We start from the raw sequence: 5,323 nt of genomic DNA, 5'->3' as shown, positions 1-5,323 counted from the left end.
CGTGAGGCTGTAAGGGGTTTCTTGTGTGGTGGATTGTGGGGTGCAGCGGTATGCCTACAAGACCTCGGGCAGTTCCTCCGTCCATCTTCCCTTGGCCGTGCCGAGCCTCTTCCTTAGTTCGTTCAACTGGACCTTGTTGGCCGCTTCAGCTTGTCCATTCGTCTGTGGATGCTCGACTGAGCTTGTGAGGGATTTGATGCCGAGGTCGTCGTAGAAGGTCATGAGGCCTTGATCGATGAACTGCCGGCCGTTGTCGGAGACTATTGAGTGTGGTATGCCGAACCGGCATACTATGTTTTTCCAGACGAAGTTTTGGACGTTTCGGGCGGTGATTGTGGCTAGTGGTTCGGCTTCTATCCACTTGGTGAAGTAATCCACCGCGACCAGCAGATGCTTTGTCTGGCCTTTGCCTGGTGAGAATGGGCCGATGATGTCCATTCCCCACATAGCGAACGGCTAGGGTGACGTTATGCTGTGCAGTTCCTCTGGTTTTTGGTGGTGGAGGGGGCCAAACTCTTGGCATTTTTGGCATTTCCTGACGTAGTCGGCACTGTCTCCGTGGACGGTCGGCCAATAATACCCTGCGCGGATTATTTTGGCTGCCATCGTTCGGGCTCCGGAGTGGCTCCCGCATGCCCCTTCGTGGATCTCTTGCAGCACATATTGGGATTGCTCCTTGGTGAGGCACTTTAGGAGTGGCGTGGAGTACCCCCTTCGGTATAGATCCTGACCGATCATGGTGTACCGGGCGCATTGCCGTCTGATATTCTTCTCTTCCCCCGGCTGGCATGTCCCATGCTCCAAGTACTGAGTGATTGGGGTCATCCATGTGTGGGTCTCGGTGACTGTCATGCACTCGGCGTCGCCCACACTCGGCTGTGCTAGTCGCACCTGGACGACCGATCGATGGTGGCTTTGTTTTTTCGTGGATGCCAGGCGAGAGAGTGCATCAGCGCGCTCGTTTTCCTCTCGTGGTATGTGTTGGACCGCACCGCGTCGAACTTGGCCATGGCGTTACGAACGGTGTGGTAATATCGTTGGAGGAGGGGCTCCTTGACTTCGAATTCTCCTTTGATTTGGCCGACGACCAGCTGGGAGTCGCTCTTGCATGTGACCTCTCACGCGCCCAGGTCGTTCGCCAAGTTGAGGCCGGCCAGTATGGCCTCGTATTCCGCATGGTTGTTCGTTGCCTTGAAGGAGAACTGGAGGACTTGCTCAATCAGTAAATCCCCAGGCCCTTCGAGGACGACCCCGGCTCCGCAGGCCGTTTTATTAGAAGAGCCGTCCACGTAGAGGACCCATTTGGTTGAGACTTCTGTGTTCTTGGGGAGCTCGGCTGCGAAATCCGCTAGGCATTGGGATTTGATGGCGTCCCTCGGTTCGTACTTGATGTCGAACTCTGAAAGCTCGACCGACCACCTTATCATTCGTCCTGCAAGATCGGGTTTAGATAAAATTTTATATATGGGATAGTTGGTTTTTACCCTGATTTCGTGGTTCTGGAAGTATGGGCGCATTCTCCTTGCTGTCAGCACTAGGGCCAGTGCCACCTTCTCTATCATTTGGTACCTGGTCTCGGCTGCATGGAGCGTCCGGCTGACAAAGTATACCGGGTGTTCTTCGCGATCTACCTCCTGGACAAGGGCGGCACTGACCGCCTCCTCCGATACCGCTAAGTAGACTACTATGGGTAGGTCTAGGCGGGGCTTTTGGATGACGGTCGGCGAGGACAAGAATTCTTTGAGCTGGCCGAAGATTTGCTCGCACTCCTCGTTCCAGCTGAATTTCGAAGTTTTGCGGAGCATAGCGGCTATCGGTCTGATCCGTTCGGCGAGGCGGGGTACGAATCTGGACAGTGCTGTGAGTCGGCCAAGCAGCTGCTGAATTTCCTTCAAGTTTTTTGGGCTCCTCATCTCCGTTATGGCTTTGCACTTGTCGGGGTTTGCTTCGATTCCTCTGTGGGTCAGCATAAAGCCGAGGAACTTGCCGCCTTCGACGCCGAACGCGCACTTCTCGGGGTTAAGGCGCATGTTGACCTTTCTTAAAGCGTTGAAGACTTCTTGCAGATCTTCGATGTGTTGGCCGCACGAGTCGGACTTCACCACGATATCGTCCACGTAGACCTCTACGCTTCGACCAATCATCCCCTTGAAAATTTTGTCCATGAGCCTCTGATAGGTAGCCCCGGCGTTTTTTAGGCCGAACGGCATCACCTTGTAGAAGTAGTTCGCACCGTCCGTCGTGAAGGCCGTTTTACCTCTATCGCTATGGTGCATGCTGATCTGGTTGTAGCCGGAGTAGGCGTCCAGGAAACTCAATATCTTGTGGCCGGCCGCTCCGTCTATGAGCCGGTCGATGTTGGGGAGGGGATATGAGTCCTTGGGGCACGCCTTGTTGAGGTCCTTGTAGTCTACGCACATTCGCCATTTGCCGCTCGGCTTTTTAACCATCACGACGTTGGCTAGCCAAGTGGAGTATCGTGCCTCGGCTATGAAGCCGGCTTTCAAGAGCTTCTCGGCCTCACTTCTGGCTGCCAATCGCTTGTCTTCTCCATGGTTCCTCTTCTTTTGTGCGACCGGTCGGGCTTCTTTGTATACCGCGAGGCGATGGGTGATGATATCCGGGTGGACGCCTGGTACATCGGCCGTCGTCCACGCACATAGGTCTACGTTCCTCTTGAGGGTTTGGTGAACGAATTCTGCATCGGCGGCGGCCATTGCCGTGCCTATGCTTATATACCGATCTTTCCCATCGAGTTCGGCTTGTCGCAGCTCGTCTTTGGCCTCAAGTCTCGGCTCAATCTCCCTGGGATCCAGGTCTGCCATGGTGATGCCCTTCTTGGGTTGGGGTGAGTGTCGGCGGGGGCTCCTACCACGTTCGGCTATCTTTCGCCTGGGCGAGCGGCTGCCGCTGGGCCCCTGTTGTGTGGGCTCGACCCGCAGGCTTTCGGCGTAGCATTCTCGGGCGACCTTTTGATCTACATGTATGGTCAGGATGTCGCCCGAGAGGGAAGGGAACTTCATTGCCAGATGGGGTGTGGAGACGATCGCTCCAAGTTTGTTGAGAGACGACCTGCCGAGGAGGATGTTGTAAGACGTGTTGGCGTTTATGACCAGGTATCTGATCTTGAGGGTTTTGCTGGCCCCTTCCAGGCCGAACGTCGTGTACAGCTCTATGTACCCTCTTGTCCCTACGCGCTCCCCTGAGAAGCCGACCACGTGGTTGTTGTAGGGCATCATTTCCTCCTCCGGTATTCTCATGGCTTTGAAGGTCTTCCAGTACAGTATGTCGACCGAGCTACCCTGGTCCACGAGGGTCTTTTTGATCGTGAAGTTATCGATGTCGACCGATATCACCATGGGGTCGTCCTGGGTTGGGTCTATCCCCTTGAAATCTTCATCCGTGAACGTGATTGGTGGCATCCTAGGTCGGACGGAGACAAGATTTACCTGGTGGACGGCGCGGAGGTGCTTCTTGCGGGCGCTGTTAGTACTGCCTCTGCCACCGAAGCCTTCGGCTATGGTGTTAATCACTTCTCGGCCTCTGCGGGTGTCGGTTTGTGGGGGGTCGTCTCTTCGTCTTCGTCGGTCTCCTGACCGTTTGCTCCTTGCATGGGGAGCAGCGCGTTTCTCGGGTTCCGCGCACGAAACGCCTGAGGTGCCCGGCTTGGATAAGTTCCTCAATTTTGTCCTTCAAGGCTTGGCACTCCTCGGTTGAATGACCGGTATTCTTATGGTACCGGCATCGTTTGTTGCGGTCGGCATTTTCTGGGCTCAAGACCCTTCGGGGTGGTGGTATTAACTCGGCGCTCAGGGCCTCTTGCAAAATTTTGCTCCTCTCCGCGTTCAAAGGTGTGTAGCGGGAGAAACGGGGTCCGCGGTTGTCCCTTTTCTGGTCCCGACCGGTTCGGGACCTTCCTGGCCGCTCTCTGTCTTCTTTCTTTTCCCCACTTGCTTCGGCTCGGGCGTTGTTTCTGAATTCACGAAGTTCCTCCAGCTGCATGAACTTGGCCGCTCGGCGTCTAAGGTCATCTAGATTGGTAGCAGGCTGCATGCACAGGCTGTCAGCGAACGGGCCGGGTCTGAGGGCGGTCAGCATGTGGTGCATCGCCACCTCAGGGCTGAGGTTGCGAATGCTCATAGCGGTCTTGCTGAACCGGTCGATGAACGTTCGAAGGGACTCTTCCCTCTCTTGACGAATGCTGACCAGGGCTATGGATGTTAGATGGTGGGGGCGGCTGGTTGCGAACTAGATGTCAAACTTAGCTATCAGTGTTTCGAAGCAGTCTATTGAGTGTGCTGGGAGTTTGGTGAACCAGCTCAGAGCGCTGCCCTTCAGTGAGGTTGGAAAGACTCGGCAGAATACTGCGTCGTCCGTGGTATACAGGCTCATATGGGTCGTGTACGCGTCCACATGTTCATCTGGATCGGTCGTCCCATCATAACTGTCCCTGTTAAAGCCTTTCCATTTGTCTGGCAAGGGGGTTTCCATGACACGGTCAGTGAAGGGATGGCGTCGGTCCAGGCCCGCTGGAGCGGTGGTGTTGATGGTCTTGCTGGGGTGGGATTCCCCATCCATCTCCAGGGTGAAATCATTCTTGGTGTCTTTCTCGGCCTGGACGCCGGCCCCGGTAGCGTGGGACCTGCCGGCCTGATTAGTCACAGCGAGGGATGGCACCCCCTCGACCAATCTTTTCATCTGCTTGTTTTCTTCTTGGAGGTTTTTGATCTCCTCTTCATTCTTCTTAGCCGTCTCCTCATGTGCGTTCTTCATCTCTGCTAGCTCCTTCTGAAGGGCCATCATCATTGCTGTTTGGTCTGCTTCGGTCATGCTTGCCATGCTGCGGGTTGATACCATCTACTGCTGTGGTTGTTGTTGGCTCTCCTCGGCCCCACGGTGGGCGCCAATTGTTCTCGAACTAGGTTGGGGACTGGGAGAACTATTGCCTTCGAACGTCACTCGGTCGGTCGTGCTTCGCTTCCTCCTTCGGTCCTTCTTTCTGGATGACTCCTCAGGCGGGTGGTGTACCTGCAGATGGTACTCCAACGCTCAAGTCAGTGGGGTATCGTATTCGGCTGGCTGGAATACTGTAGATAATGACATACCTTGTTCCTTGGAATGCGTGATATTTATATTACCTTGATGGGCCCTCGCTGTTGGGCCGGATTAGGGGGTTGTTTAGCAATTAGGGTTGGATTAGACCGTTTCCTAACCATGGGTTAACCTTCGTTAATTGGGTCAACCTTTGACTTGAGCACTCTGTGTCGGTCGGCCGCGTGTGACACATGGTCGACCTCGTACCTTGAAGTATGGTCTCGACACG

The sequence above is a fragment of the Phaseolus vulgaris genome, chromosome 10 (genome assembly GCF_051622355.1).
Source record: "Phaseolus vulgaris cultivar YP4 chromosome 10, ASM5162235v1, whole genome shotgun sequence".
Lineage (NCBI taxonomy): Eukaryota > Viridiplantae > Streptophyta > Magnoliopsida > Fabales > Fabaceae > Phaseolus > Phaseolus vulgaris.
The sequence above is the reverse complement of the archived record's forward strand: the minus strand, read 5'-3'. Positions refer to the sequence as shown.